Source organism: Papio anubis, chromosome 18 (genome assembly GCF_008728515.1).
Source record: "Papio anubis isolate 15944 chromosome 18, Panubis1.0, whole genome shotgun sequence".
NCBI classification, from domain to species: Eukaryota; Metazoa; Chordata; class Mammalia; order Primates; family Cercopithecidae; genus Papio; species Papio anubis.
In genome coordinates, this window is record NC_044993.1 from 18,021,414 (window position 1) to 18,038,581 (window position 17,168).

Here is a 17,168-nt window from a genome sequence, read left to right on the forward strand (position 1 = left end):
CAAGAGAAAAGAAAACATGTCAACCACACAAAAATTTATACACGAATGTTTGCAGCAGCATTATTCACAATCGTAAAAAAAGTGGAAACAATTCAAATGACCATCAAATGATGACTAGAGAAAGAAAACAGGATAATACAAGATGACCCCCCCCCAAAAAAAAGAGAGAAAGGAATGAAACACTGATACATGCTACAACATCAATGAACCTCAAAAACATTATGGTAAGTGAAAGCAGCCAATTACAAAAGACCACATATTGTATACTGTAGAGTATCATATATGCAAATGTTCAGAATAGGCTAATCTATAGAGACAAGTAGATTAGTGGTGACATAGGGCTGGAGGGCATGAGCAAATGGAAGGGTGAGTAATGAGAAGTGACTACCAATAGGTACAATGTTTATTTTGGGGGTGATGAAATGAAAATGTTCTGAAATTAGATTTTTATAATGCTCGTATAACTATAAATATACTAAAGCCCACTGAGTTGTACATGATATACCAGTGATGCATATTTATGACATGTAAATTATATCTCAGAAAGTGTTTTTAAAATGGTTGGGGATGCAGATGTAAATTGCTATAACCACTTAGAAGAACAATTTGCCAACATCTAATATAGTTTATAATACACATATACCCAGCAAATCCATTCTTAGGTTAACAATGGGGCAAAAATCTTCCATACAAGCACAAGGAGACAGACAAAAAATATTCATAACACTGTTTATAAGAGTTGAAAAAATGGAAACTACCCAAATGTTTATTAAGAAGTGAATGGAGAGGTTGGGTGCGGTGGCTCATGCCTGTAATCCCAACACTTTGGGAGGCAGATGTGGGTAGATCGCTTGACCACAGGAGTTTGAGATCAGCCTGGACAACATGGCGGAATTCCATCTCTACAAAAAATACAAAAATTAGCCACACGTGGTGGCGCATGGTTGTAGTCCCAGCTAGTAGGGAGGCTGAGGTGGGAGAATTATGTGAGCCCAGGAGGCAGAGGTTGCAGTGAGCCGAGATTGTGCCACTGCACTCCAGCCGGGGTAACGGAGCAAGGTGATGCTCTATCTCAAAAAAAGAAAATAAAGAATGATAAACTGATACATATTTTTAAAATGAAATACCATAAAATGTGTCAATGAAAATGAATTTCGAAAAGAGAATGTTGACAAAAAAGCAAACTGCAAACGACATACACAATGTGATGCCATTTATAGCTCAAAAACTTGCTATACAACAATATGTACCATTTTTGGATACATACACATCTAATAATAAAATTTCTTAGGAATAAAACCACTATCTTCAAGATATAGCTTACTTCTGAGAAGAAACATAAGGGGATTTGTTAAAACATGATTTATATCTGTAATGTACCATTATTATTATTAAAAATTTTTTAGCAAGCATGACAAAATGGCAATTTATTAACCAGTGTAACAGGCCTAAGAGTACTGCTTATATTACTCTCCATCTTTTTTCAGTATGTTTAAAATATACTTTAACACACACAAAAACGGCATGATCGAACAAATTTAAACTTCCCCCAAACAGCAAAGTTTCTCAGAATGATTTTTCTGTTTTGCAATCAATATACCAAGGGCAAATAATATTCACCTGAGCCAGCATTAGAGTACTACTAAAAGTCAAAGGATTCATTTAGTCAAAATGCTAAAATTTTTTAAAGGTGAAATTAGTATGCATGAATTCAAGCACTTTAAAAATCAGATGCTCTCTGACCTTCCCACTAAAGTGTCACCTGACAAGGTCACCATTTCAAGAATACAGTAATTATTGAGGAATGAGGGAGAACATTCAGTGGGGTAGTCTCCCTACTGTTTTCTCAGTAGAAGTCACAGAAATGACAAGTGTAATTAAATCTTTTAAAAAAATTACCTATGAGTTTTAAGTCAGGATGAAAATTATTTCTAACCTTATGAACTTTCACACTGCACTGCACTAAAAGAAAATCCTTCCAGTTTTCCTTTATATCAGTAAAGCGTATGACAGCTAAATAAATAGGAAGTCTTCACTTCTGACCTTTCATTGCTATTCAAAAGAAGCAATTCTGTTTGCCACTATTCCACTTACCAAAGACACAAATGAAACAAGTAGAATAATTAACACAAAATCATCTCTTATTGAAAAGAGATGAATGCTTTAAGAAAAACATTATTACAAAAGAAGGGAGAAGGTACCATTTAGCCCCTAAGCCATGGAAGTTAACAGATTCTTTCCATCTTTTGGTAATGATGACTTAAATTTTGGAACCATTTAAAAAAAGGATTTTCCAGGTTGAAGGAAAGTATTATAGAAGTCCAATCATTCGCAATTGTTATCATCATATAAAAGTCTACCTTTTCAGAAAATTTAAGACCACATTTTTTTATAATTGTAACAAACATAGATTACCCTTTACTCACATTTCCCCCCCAAAATATAACAAGATAAAGACAGTGAAACATTTTATACCACCAGGTATATTTAATTACGCCATTACCTACTTCCCTATTAGGGACAACAAACAGGTCTCATCTCATGGCCCAACTCTGAATGACTATAAATGACTGCTCAGGACTGTGTCAAGACAGGTTCCTAGGCCATCTGAGCTTACAAGCAGAGTAGTGGATAGATTAGGGAAAAGGAATGATGAAATGCCAGCCAAGTATTTGCCAGCCTGATTTTATATCTGTTAATGACAGAACTAATCATACTTACTCACTAGTAGATATGTTTGAGTATATGTAATAAAGTGAGTTAATACCTAAACAATTTAAATAAAATTCAAATAATTACTAGCACATGTCATTAGAGAAAAATATAAACTGAGGGAAAAGGAAGAGTTTCTCAATTAGAGGAAATATACAGGACTCGACGATAGGCCTGATGGGGACAATATGAGCCACAGAAGGAATAACCTCGATGACTCAAAATATTTATTGTTTTGTCTATTCCGGACATTTCCTATAAGTGGACTCATACAATATGTGGCCTTTGTGACTGGCTTCTTTCACTAAGTACAGTGCTTTCAAGATTCACCCATACTGTAGTGTAAAATGCTACTTCATTCCTTTTTATGGTCAAAGAATGTTTATTGTATGAATATGTGGCATTTTATTTTTCCATTCTTCAGCTGATGGACCTTTGGGTTATTTTAACTTTTTCTGAATAAAATACTTTATCATGTGTGTTAATATATTCTTCAAATATTTGGGGGGCAGATCATTTGAGGTCAGGAGTTCGAGACTCATCTGACCAACATGGTGACACCACATCTCTACTAAAAATACAAAAATTAGCTGGGCATGGTGGCAGGCACCTGTAATCCAAGCTACTTGGGAGGCTGAGACAGGAGAATAACTTAACCTGGAGGCAGAGGTTGCAGTAAGCTGAGATCGTGTCACTACACTCCAGCTGGGTGACAGAGCAAGACACTGTCTCAAAAAAAAAAAAAGAAAAAAAAGAAAAAAAAAGCAACTCCTCATCCATTAAAGTTTGACCATGAGATTGCAGCAACTCAGTCACATCTTCAGGTTCTACTTCTAATTCTAGCTTCCTTGCTATTTTCATCACATTTGTAGTTACTTCCTCTATTAAGTCATCCTAGAGGGTTGGAATCAACTTCTTCCAAACTTCTGTTAATATTGATATTTTGGCCTCCTTCCATGAATCACAAATGTTCTCAAAGGCATCTAGAATGTTAGTTCCTTTCCAGAAGGTTTTCAATTTACCTTGCCCAGATCCATCAGAGGAATGGCTATCTATTCTTAAATAATAAGACCTGAAAGTCAAAATGACCTTTTGATCCATGAGTTGCAGAATGGTTCCTGTGTTAGCAGGCATGAAAACAATATTGATCTTCTTGTACACCTCCAACAGAGCTCTTAGGTGATGAGGTCCATCATCAATGAGCAGGAATATTTTGAAAGGCATCTTTACCTCTGAGCAGTAGGTCTTGACAGTGGGCTTAAAATATTCAGTAACCATGCTGTAAAGAGTTGTGCTGTCATCCAGGCTTTGTTGTTTCATTTATAGAGCACAGGTAGAGTTGATTTCGCATAATTATTTTATTATTATTATTATTTTTAGAGATGGGATCTCACTATGTTGGCCCAGGCTTAAGCAATCCTCCAACCTCAGTCTCTCAAGTAGCTGGCAGTATAGGCATGAGCCACCAAACATCCCAAATTAGCATAATTCTTAAGGGCCCTAAGATCTGCAGAAAGGTAAATGAGCATTGGCTTCCCCTTAAAGACTCTAGCTGCATTAGCCCTTAACAAGACTCAACCTGTTCCTTAATTCTTTGAAGCCAGGCCCTGACTTGTCTCTAGCAATTAAAGTCCTAGATGGCATCTTTTCCCAATAGAAGGCCGTTTCCTCTACATTGAAAATGTGTTGTTTAATGTAGCCACATTCATTAGTTACCTTAGCTGGATATTCTGGATAACTTGCTGCAGACCTCTGCATCAGCAGTTGCTGCCTCATCTTGCACTTTTATGTTACGGAGATGGCTGCTTCTTTTGTTAAACCTCATCAACCAATCTCTGCTAGATTTATTTATTTATTTATTTAGAGATGGAGTTTCACTCTGTGGCCCAGGCTGGAGTGCGATGGCACGATCTTGGCTCACTGCAACCTCTGCCTCCCGGTTCAAGTGATTCTCCTGCCTCAGCCTCCCAAGTAGCTGGGATTACTGGTGTGTGCCACCATGCCTGGCTAATTTTTTGTATTTTTAGTAGAGACAGGGGTTTCAGCATGTTAGCCAGGATGATCTCGATCTCCTGACCTCATGATCCGACAGCCTCGGCCTCCCAAAGTGCTGGGATTACAGGCATGAGCCACAGTACCCAGTCTGTCTATTTTTTTTCTACAGCTTCCTTGCCTCTCGTGGCCTTCCAGAACTGAAGAGAAGTAAGGCCTTGTATCTGGATCTGACTTTGGCTTAAGGGAATGTTGTGACTGGTTTGATCTTCCATCCAGACCACTAACGCTTTCTCCACATTGGCAATAAAGCTATTTTGCTTTCTTATCATTTGTATGTTCATTGGAGTAGCACTTTTAATTTCCTTCAAGAATTTTTCCTTGCACTCACAATTTGGATAATCGTTTGGTACAAAAGGCCTAGATTTTGGCCTACCTTGGCTTTTGACATGCCTTCCTCATTAAACTTAATCACTTCTAGCTTTGATTTAAAGTGAGAGATGTGCAACTCTTCCTTTTAATTGAACACTAAGAGGCCGATGCAAGGTTATTAATTGACCTAATTTGAATATTGTTGTATCTCAGGGAATAGGGAGGCCTAAGGATAGGAAGAGACAGGGAAATGGCCAGTGGAGCAGTCAGAACACACACCACATTCATTAAGCTCACCATCTTACATAGTTTGTAGTGCCTCAAAACAATTACAATAGTAACATCAAAGATCACTGACCGTAGATCAGCATAACAGATATTTTAATGATAAAAAAGTTTGAAATAATGCAAGAATTACCAAAATGTGACACAGAGAGACAAAGTGAGAACATGCTGTTGGAAAAATTGTGCCTATAGGCTTCATCAACACAGGGTTGCCACAAACCATCCATTTGTTTAAAAAAGAAAAAAAAAAAAGGCAGTATCTATGAAGCACAGTAAAATGAAGTATGCTTATACAAGATCATGCAAACAGAAATAGTTTTACATTTTTTTCTCCCAAACTGGATGCCTTTTATTCCTTTCTCTTGCTTAAATGCTCTGGCTAGAACTTCTAGTACAAGGTTAAATAGAAGTACTGAGAGTGGACATCATCTTGTATTTGATCTTCCTGAAAAGCGTTTAGTATTTCACCGAGAAGTAAGTTAGCTGTGTGGTTTTTGAAGATGCTTTTTATCAGGTTGGCAGATTGTCTTTCTACTCCTAGTTGGCTGGATGATTTTATCATGAAAGAATGTTGAATTCTGCCAAAAACTTATTCTGTATCTATTGAAATGATTATGTATTCTTGTCCTGTGTTGTATTAATTTGATGTGTTACAGATTGATTTTCAGATGTCAAAGCAAACTTCCATTCCTAGGATAAATCCCACTCGGCTATAGTGAATATATATATTATAATATGGCTGGATTTGATTTGCTAGTATTTGGTTGAAGATTTTTGCATTTATATTTACAAGGGAAATTGGTCAGCACTGTTTTTTCTTGTTTGCTTTGTCCAGTTTTGGTATTGGGGCAACACTGGCTTGACAAGAATGAGTTGGGAAGTACTTCCTACTCAGGTATTTTTGTAAGCATTTGTAAAGGATTGGTGTTAATGTTCTTTAAACATATGGTACAATTTACCAATGAAGGTATTTGGGCCTGGGCTTGTGGAATTTTTTAAATTACTAATTAAATTTCTTTACTTTTTATACAGGTCTATTCAAATTTTTATGTTTTCTTGAGTCAGCTTTGGTAGTTTGTCTTCCTAGGAATTTTCCATTTCATTAAGTTGTATAATTTGTTGGTGTACAGTGGTTTATAGTGTTACCTTATGATCCTTTTCATTTCTTTAATTTTATGTTCTGGAATACATGTACAGGATGTGTAGGTCTGTTACACAGATAAATGTGTGCTGTGGTGATTTGCTGCACCTATCAACTCATCATCTATGTATTAAGCCCCACAGGCATTAGCTATTTATCCTTGATGCTCTCCTTCCCTCCAACTCCACCCCCAACAGGGTCCAGTGTGTTTTGTTCCCCTCCCTGTGTCCATGTGTTCTCATCATTCAGCTCCCACTTATAAGTGAGAACATGCGGTTTAAGTGTTGTTTCCTCTTTCATTTCTAATAATTCGAATCTTCTTTTTTGTTGGTCTTCTAAAGTTTTGTCCATTTTGTTGATCTTTTCAAAGAAGCAAATTTTGGTCTCACTGATTTTCTCTATTGTTTTTCTATCCTGTATTATATTTATTTTTGCTCAAATTTTTATTATTTTCTTCTGCCTCACTGTGTTTAGTTTGTTCTTTTTATTACTTCTTAAGATTAAGTTATTGACTTCAACTCTTTTTTTAAATATAGGCATTATATCAGTAATTTCATGTAAGTACTGCTTTAACACTATCTCATATATTTTGCTGTGTTTTACTTTTATTTTCATTCATCTCTAAGTATTTTCTAATTTCATTTGTTAAATTTTTCATTAATTGGTCATGTGTGTATTGTTAATTATTCACATATTTCTGGATTTCCCAAATTTCCTTCACTTGTTTCTAATTTAATTCCAATGTGGTAGGAAAACCTGCTTTGTATGATTTCAATGATTTAAATTTATTGAGGCTTATTTTATGGACTATAGATGGGCTACTCTGGAGACTATTCTACGTATGCTTGAGAAGAATATACACTTTTGTTGTTGCTGTGAGGAGTGTTTTATAGATCCTGTTAGTTCATGTTAGTTAGTGGTATTTGTATGACACTTCCTTGTTGATCTTCTTCCTAGTTGTGCTATTACTGAAAATGGGGTACAAAGTCTCCAACTATTATTATTTTATTGTCTTCTTCTCCCTTCAATTCTGTTGGTTGTTGCTTTGTATGTTTTTGGGTCTGGTGTTAGTACCTATTTGTTTGTAATTTTTATATCTTCTAGACGGATTGATACTTTAATTATAAATTGTCCTGTTATGACTTTAATAATAATTTTTGTCTTAAAGTCTCATATTAGTATACCCACTTCAGCTCTATTTTGGTTACTGTTTCTGTGGTATAAATTTTCCTATCCATTAGTTGTAACCTCTTTGTGTCTTTGAATCCAAAGCATGTCTCTAGTGAGAGCATATGGTGGGATCTTGCTCTTTTATTCATTCTGCAAATCCTTGCTGGTTGATTAGAATGCTTAATCTGTTTCTTTCTATTTAAAATAATGCAATGAAGGCTTTTATTATCCAAAAACTTATTATTCAGTATACTTTCAGGAATAGATTTGATGCAGAAAATCAGGAAGTGCAAGGTCCACAGATGTTGGCAGGTAGTCAGGGAAAGCTTTTTAGTAGAGGTGGTGTGCAAGTTATCTTGGAATATAAGCAAAAGTTAGTCAACTAAATAAGACATGGATTAGAACAGTGGAGCTCCTGAGAATCAGGTATTTCTGGTAGAGCAAACAATATGAAGAAATAAAAGAGCATGGTCTATTTGGCTCACTAGTTGTTTCAGTATTGATGCAGTAGAAAATGGTGGCATTGGGCGTGGTGGCTCACGTCTATAATCCCAGCATGTTGGGAGGCCGAGGCAGGTGGATCATGAGATCAGGAGTTCAAGACCAGCCTGGCCAACATGGTGAAACCCTGTCCTTGCTAAAAATATAAAAATTAGCCAGGCGTGGTGGCATGTGCCTATAATCCCAGCTACTTGGGAGGCTGAGGCAGGAGAATCGCTTGAACCCGGGAGGCGGAGGCTGCAGTGAGCCAAGATCACACCACTGTACTCCAGCCTGGGCAACAGGGCGACTTCGTCTAAACAAACAAACAAAAAAAAAAGAAAAAAAAAAAGAAAAGAAAATGGTGGTATTGAGGTGTGCTTTAAGTCACCACATATGTATTGTGGTTAAAATTATTAGAATGGATGATATTATCCAGGGATAATGTCAGCAGTAACAAAAGATGAAAGTCTACATCTAAACTCTTGTTTCAGATTTTAAGGAACAATTTCAAGGTTTCCCTAGGTTCTGAAAAGCAATGGAAAATGAAAACCTGAACATTTCATGAACACATCTTCTTGTATTGAGAATTAATGGAATTTAGTTTATGGTTTTTACATGCCCAAGTGAAACAGTCATTAGCAATCATTGAAAAGTTCAGAGCAATGACACGCCCACACCACTCTGCATTGCTTTCTGAGAACAGCTGCACATGCTGCCACAAGTTTGTGCCATACTGTAATACTTTTTACAGTACTATAACTATTTCATAATATATTTTCTTTATTTAGTTTTTGAAACGGAGTCTCATTCTGTCACCCAGGCTGGAGTGTAGTGGTACCACCTTGGCTTACTGCAACCTCCAACTCCCGGGTTCAAACGATCCTCCCACCTCAGCCTCCCAAGTAGCTGGAATTACACGTGCATACCACCACACCCAGTTAATTTTTGTATTTTTAATAGAGTTGTGGTTTCACCATGTTGGCCAGGTGGGTCTCAAATCCTGACTTCAAATGATCCACCCACCTTGGCCTCCTAAAGTGCTGGGACTGCAGGCGTGGCCCACTGTGTCTGGCAGATTTCATATTTTAATTGTGAACCTTAAAGATACTATAAAAAGAGTAACTCAATCCTCACCATGTAGTGTGGAATATAAGAAAACCTTAGCTTACTTATGTCATTTAAAAAATTATCAGGATATTTATAAAATCCCATTACATAGTTATTACATAGTTCTCAAATGATAGCTATCACAGTTCCTTCTTTTTCTTTTTGTACTTTTGCCTGCGTGTCTGTGATGGTTAGTACTGAGTGTCAACTTGATTAGATTGAGGGATACAAAGTATTAATCCTGGGTGTGTCTGTGTAGGTGTTGCCAAAAGAGATTAACATTTGAGTCCCTGGGCTGGGGAAGGCAGATCCACCCTTAATCTGGTGGGCACAATCTAATCAGCTCCCAGGGAATATAAAGCAGGCAGACAGATGTGAAAAAACGAGATGGGCCTAGCCTCCCAGCCTACATCTTTCTCCCATGGTGGATGCTTGCTGCCCTCAAACATCGGACTCCAAGTTCTTCAGTCTGGGGCCTCGGACTGGCTCTCCATGCTCCTCAACTTGCAGATAGTCTATTGTGGGGCCTTGTGATCATGTAAGTTAAGTAAGCCTGATAATAATACATATATCTATCCTATTAGTTCTATTCCTCTAAGAGAACCCTGACTAATACAATGTCTGTAGAAGGTAACCTTTCAACTATCCATCACAAATTTTATTTATGTTTTCTATACTCCTACAGTATTTCTAAAATATACACACACTCCATCTCTTTCCATCCACCTGAAGAGCATACATCCTTTCAAGGTCATCTATATAAAGAGAAGCAGAAGAAACATCTGATTAATGTTGGCAAACATTTTATAAATTAGGATAAGTCATTTTTGCTGGGCCAAATAGTTTTTGGCAAAGGTTATGAAATATAGACAGTTATGCTGAAGGAAGTGGTCCTTCTCCAGTACAATTTTTTGCTACAATATAAGTGACTAACCACCACCATTGCTGCTCTGGCTCGTCCCTTTTTTCCCCATCCAAAACATTCAATATGGTGCTGATTTGGCAGGGTAGGAATGAATACTACTGATAATGATAGCATAATAGTTCCATCAGTGCCATGTGCATATTATATCTTGAGTATATATAGTTCATAATTATCGGGGAATAAGAAATTATAACAGATGCAGCTGCAAAAGCAGTCAACTTGCCATCTTCCTGAAGTTGATAAGAACCTAAATGAATACTTTTATACTGTATGACATGTATGAACCAACTGAAAATCCAATTTATAATAACATGCTCCTGTCTTTTCCTTCTTATGCTAAACTACATGAGTTCCATTATTATGTTAAATCCAATATTCTGCTGTTCTCCCTGCTTCTCACTTTCATCCTAGAATCCTAAAGTGTCAAAGTTTAAAATACTGTAATAGTATACCTGCAGAAATTTAGTAATAAGGCAGATACAGGTTTAATCTGAAATAAATGGTTTTTATAAATTATTTCCATCTATATCTAACAAGTCTGATCTAGACATTGTTGGCTCAAGTTTCTATCAACTCAGAACATCCTGGAGCTGAAGAGAAATTCCAATTTGCTTTGTGTCCCCATGTCTACGAATTAATAACATGGAATTAGGGAATACTAGAAATAGTCCACTACTAATAAGTCTAGAAATGTATCTCATAGTTGAGAGTTGTAATTCAACTCAACAAATACTTCCTGAATATAATGTTCAATACTTGCTAAGTATAAATAGTTATTCATAAAGCAATCACTACATTTAGATGTAAAATATGAGTCACTAGGTTTAAATCTCATTAAATCTTCATCAACAACCCGATGAAGTTGTCCATCACCATTTAGCAGGTAAATAAAATGAAATTACAAAACTCTTAATTGGGGGTGGTGTACTTGAACCCTAAACTATTCAACTCTAAAGGCTGTGTCCTCAGACAGTATTACATTTTTCTTCTTAATGGTGTATTCACTCGGTTTTGCAATCTATTTGAGATTTCAGGTCTATTTTTAAAAATTATAATGTTTTAAAAAGACAATACATTTATATGCTTTAAAAGTCAACACTGAGGCAAGAAGAATCGAAAATTGGTAACAGTAAGTATATCTGGTATACAGATGATGATTTACATCATTAAAAGAAACCAGGGCTCCTTGGAGAAATGGCTTATAGAAGAACTGCGGCAAGGAATGTAGAAGATGAGTCTGGAACATTTTGTTATACCAGAAAGCAATAAAGATATATATATATATTTTAAATTATAGGGGCCAGGTGCAGGGGCTCACACTTGTAATCCCAGCATTTTGGGAGGCCGAAGCAGGAGGATCGCTTGAGCTCAGGAGCTCGAGACCAGCCTGGGCAACACGGTGAGACCTTGTCTCTATTAACAACAACAACAACAACAGCAGCAGCAAAAAATCAAAAAAATTAGCCAGGTGTGGTGGTAAACATCTGCAGTCCCAGCTACTTAGGAGGCCGAGGTGGGAAAATCACTTGAACCCAAAAGGTCTAAGCAGCAGTGAGCTGTGATTGTGCCACTGCACTCCAACCTGGGCAGCAGAGTAAGACCCTATTAAAAAAAAAAAAAAAAAGGGACATTTGGAGGAACACAGGAGCCAGTTTGAAGAGATTTCTACTGGCTGAATTTGGGACAATATAAGCATTGAAAAATGTGAAATCCATGAGCCCATACTGATACTTTTTCTTAATGGGACAGGAGGAGAAGCTTTTCTTCATAGCAACACACCAGCCAATTAATGTGAAAGGACTATTTGGTAAGAAAATCATTTGGCAAGTATTATAGTAAAAGCAGATTTAGTCAAGAATCATCAATATATATTACAATTCATAGGTCAAAACCTTATGAGGAACAAGATATCTCCATCATCTCAAACTATTTTACCAAAACAATTCTTGTTAATTATAAGAGCGAAAAGAGTAACTTCACAATGGAGAAATTTACAAGATGGCACATAAACCAAATGATCCAAGTTAACATCAACATTAAACGTCAACATGCGAACAAAAAGACATCACGTCCCTCCTAATATGATACACTGAGAAAGATACCAAATCACTTCTGTGGTATCCTAACCAAAAATTCATAACCTAAATCTAACCACGCAGAAACATCAGACAAACCCAAATTGAGTGATATTTTTCAAAATATCTAGCCTGCACTACTTAAAAAATGTTAAAGTCACGAAAGACAAACAAGGGTGGTTCCAGATTAAAGGAAACTAAGCGATCTGACAATAAATGCAACGTGAGATACTGGATTGCACTCTGATCCAGAAAAAAAATTTTATTTTATTTCCTGTAAGGGCAAAGAAACACAAGGGAAAAAAGGTGTAATATGAATCAGATTTGTATATTTCATAGCAGTATTGTATACAGTTATATATCAGAATATTCTTAGGAAATACAAATGAATGTATTTTGGGGGAAAGAGGCATTGTATCTGCAACTTACTCTCAAATGGTTCAGAAAAAAATAACACTTATATATAATTAAATATATGATATCGTACATAGAGACACACTGTGGGGATAATAAAACACAAATATGGTAAATCTGGGCATCTGGGGAAGAGTATACAGAAATTCTTTGTAATATTCTTGCAGCTTTTCTCTGAGATTGAGATTATTTCCAAGAGAAAATTTATTGCTAAATTGTACTAAGAAGATCCACAATAAACTTAGACACTATAGAGAAGGAAACAGGGCAGCTGAAATATAAGGTAATAGTCACAAAAATGTAGTCTAACTAGATATTATTTAAATTTCCATTAGACATAAGAAATTACAGTAATTTTTAGTGTGATAATGATTTTTTAAAAAACAGCCTTTATCTGTTAGCGATACACAGTAAAATATTTGTGGATATATGCAGATGAAATAATATGATGTCCGACACTGACTTTAAAATAATTTAGTGAAGGGAAATGGGTGTGGGATTATGGATGAAATAATATAGCTTATAATTGTTGAGGCTAGGTGATGGGTATCAAGGTTAGTTAATCTATTCTTTCTTCTTTTGTGTAAAGTCCACAACAAAAGGTTTTTAAACAGTCAAAAAAATGCAATAGAAGAATCTTTGTCCCACTCCTGCCACCATATTTCCTGTCAACTCCTTATAGGTAACCATTTTATTAGTTGCTTATTTATTTTTCTAGTTTCTTTACAAAAATACAAGAAAATACAAATATATATTCTTGTTTTTCCATTCTTCCTACAAAAGGTAACAAATAATATACACTGCTCTATACATTGTTTCCCTTTCCCCCATCAGCTTCATACGTTTTGTATATCTCTCCATACCAGTATATATAGCTCTATTTTGTGTGTGTTTAAGTATGTTCCATGGTTTATTCAACCAGTCCCTTATTGCTAGATCCTTGATTTATTTCCAATCCTGTATTCATCCAACAATGCTATAATAAATGACTGTGTATATTTCTGTCATTTTGTACCAGTGCAGGTTTACCTACAGCAGTGGTCCCTGACCTTTTTTGCACCAGGGACCAGTTTTGTGGAAGACAATTTTTCCACATATGGAGGGGGTGGTTTCAGGATAAAACTGTTCCACCTCAGATCATCAGGCATTAGATTCTCATAAGTAGTGCACAACCTAGATCCCTTGTGTTCGGAGTTCACAATAGGGTTTCTGCTCCTATGAAAATCTCGTGTCACTGCAGATCCGACAGGAGGTGGAGCCCAGGCAGTAATGCTCGCTAGCCTGCTACTCATCTGCTACTGGTCCCTAACATGTCACAGACTGGTACTGATCCATGGCCCAGGGCTAGGATACCCATGACCTACAGGACAGATAACCACAGGGGAAGTCCTAGGTCAAGGATATGTTTTTTACCATATTCTTGTTCCTTCCACCACTAACATGAGAGTGTTGTTTCCCCACAGGCTTGCCAATGGAATGTATTATCAAACTTTTGGGTTTCTGTCCACCTGACAGGTGAGAAATTATGTCACGGTATTTTTTCACTTGCACTATTTTTCGTGTTATGGGCAATATAACTGCTATTTCTACCACCTCTCATGTCAGAGGATAAGGGATCTCTATTGATTATGTCTCTAACTATGTCTTTGAATCAGTTTTTTTTCCTAATGCATCTAAGAAATTACTTCTTCAAGTATTCCCTATTCCTTCTGTCTCTTTCATATCTTTAATATTCTCCCTACTTTTTCCTTTCCTTCTAAGGTCAAATATTTTCCTTATTTCTTTTGCTAGATATTACATTCAAACAATATGGTGTAAAGAACAGAACATGAGAAGTCTCCTTATGTTGAACCTGAATACCATCCATCCCAAGAGTGAAACACCATTCTCAGTTTATGTATTCCCTCTCTCACACTCTGTACATATAGAGGCACACATGTATTACATTCCACAGATACATTCAAATGACAACATACTGCTTAGTTGAGTTAACGCTAGTTGTTGCAATAATTAAACCCTAAAACCTCAGTGGTTTAACACAATGAAAGTTTAGTTTGCACTCACGTGGTAGTCCAATGCTCAGTTGGCATATTTCCACGTGTACTTCAGGCACCCAACTTCTGCAATAGCCTAGGGCTTCAGTCTTCACTTTAGCAGCAAATGGAGGAAAAAAAGAGAGAGGTTAAGACATAATTGGTTCCTAATCACCCTGCCCAGAAGTCCTATCAGATCACTTTGCACATATTCCACAAGAGTAACAGTGATTTTAAATGCAGGAGAAGCTGGGAAGTGTAGTCTCTGAGTTGGTACTTATTCAACTTTACTCTATGGAAGGGTAACATAAATCTCTGGAGAATAGATAGCTGCCTCTTAAACATAGATTCTTCATGCTGTTTTATTCCATAGTGTGTGTATTTGCTTTATTTATCTTAGAGATGTTTCCAATAGTTCATATTGGGCTGACCCATTGTAAAACCTTTTTTGGAAAAAGAAAAGGTGAAATGTAATCTCAAGTTATTACTTCTATTCAACACAGTGTTGAAAGTCTTAGCCAAACCAATTAGGCAAGAGAAAGAAAGAAAGGACATGTAAATTAAAAAGAAGCCAAATTATCCTTCTTAGCAGATGATGTGACCTTATATTTAGAAAAACTTAAAGATTCCACCAAAAATTATTAGAACTGATAAACAAATTCAGTAAAGTTGCAGAATACAAAATCAGCATGCAAAAATCAGTACCATTTCTATACACCAACATCAATCAATCTAAAAAAGAAAGCAATCCCATTTACAATGGCTATGAAAAATAAAATAATACCTAGGAATAAATTTAACCAAAACAGTGAGAGCGCTCTACAAGGAAAACCTATGAAAGATATTGAAGAGGACACAAAAAATGGAAAGATATCCCATGCTCATGGATTGGAAGAATTAATATTGTTACAATTTCTATGCTAACGAAAGTGATCTGCATATTCAATGCCATCTCTATCGAAATACAAACCAATGACATTCTTCACAGAAATAGAAAAAATAATACTAAAATTTGTATGGAACCACAAAAAACCTCAAAGAGCTAAAGCAATCCTGAGCAAAAGAACAAAGCTAGAGGCATCACATATACTACAGAGCTATAGTAACAAAAACAGCATGGCACTGGCATAAGAGCAGACACATAGAGCAATGGCACAGAATAGAGAAACTAGAAATAAATTCACACAGTTACAACAAACTGATTTCACAATGTGTGAGAGTGCTTTTCCTCCACAGAACTAATCAAAATTTTTACCTTTGCCCATTTGATGGATTAAAAAAATGGTCCATCAGTGTAGTCTTAATTCACTTTTCTCTTCTAAAAAAATGACAATCTTATCAAAATTTTAGGAGTTACTAGATTTATTACCCTTTTCATTGCTTGTCTGTTTTTTATTTTATGAAATTGTTGGTATTTCTCATTGATTTGTAGAGGCTCCTAATACACTAAGGTATCTTATTTGCAATACAGAATTTTAAATGTTTCCTGCAGTTTATAGTTGGTCTTTTTGCTCTGCTTAGTATTTTTTAACCATGAATTTTTTATATTTTTATTTAATCAAATTAATTAATCTTTTCCATTGTGACTTTTGAGGTTTGTGACCAACTTAGAAAGGAGTTCTCACCTTTGGAATAAAGAAATAATTCTCCCAGGGTTTAATCTAGTACTTTTTTGTTTTTATTTTTCAAGATTAAACCTTTATTTCATCTGAAATTTTTGTTGTAAGGTGTGAGATAAGAATCCAGCATTCTGTGTGTGTACAGATGCCTAGCCCACTGTCACACTATCACTTATTGTTGCATAATACACCTTTTCTATGCCAATTCAAAACATAACCTTTAACATGTACTAAATTTCCATATGTATTTGAGTCTACTTCTGTACTTTCTATTCAATCAATTGATCTGCCTATCAATGTATTCTTACACATAATTTAAATCAATTTAGCTTTGTATTATGTTTTAGTATCTTAGTGAGACAGTCTTTCCTCATTATGTTACTTTATTTTTATTTTTATTTGAGACGGACTTTCGCTCTTGTTGCCCAGGCTGGAGTACAATGGCACGACCTTGGCTCACCACAACCTCTGCCTTCCGGGTTCCAGCGATTCTCCTGCCTCAGCCTCCTGAGTAGCTGGGATTACAGGCATGTGTCACCACGCCCGGCTACCTTTGTATTTTTAGTAGAGAAGGGATTTCTCCATGTTGGTCAGGCTGGTCTTGAACTCCCGACCTCAGGTGATCCTCCCGCCTCAGCCTCCCAAAGTGCTGGGATTACAGGCATGAGCCACTGTGCCCAGCCCATTATGTTACTTTTTAAGAATTTTCCTGGTTATTATATTTTTTCATGTAAACAACTGAGTTCCTTGACTAATTCCAAACTTCACCCAGAAAAACATCTATACATGTGTCCTACTATTATCCTCTTTAGCCTACTCTTTCTGTTCATAAGAGTTCTA

At 36.1% G+C, this 17,168-nt stretch overlaps 1 long non-coding RNA gene across 1 annotated transcript in view; it reads right to left on the reverse strand.

Annotated features, from left to right (window-relative positions):
* The window catches only part of LOC103880538, a 230,711-nt gene that overhangs the window by 187,761 nt on the left and 25,782 nt on the right, over positions 1-17,168 (reverse strand). Inside the window, exon 2 of the long non-coding RNA XR_004179647.1 lies at positions 14,741-14,824. This is a non-coding gene — a long non-coding RNA (uncharacterized LOC103880538). The remainder of the gene's footprint in view (positions 1-14,740; positions 14,825-17,168) is intronic.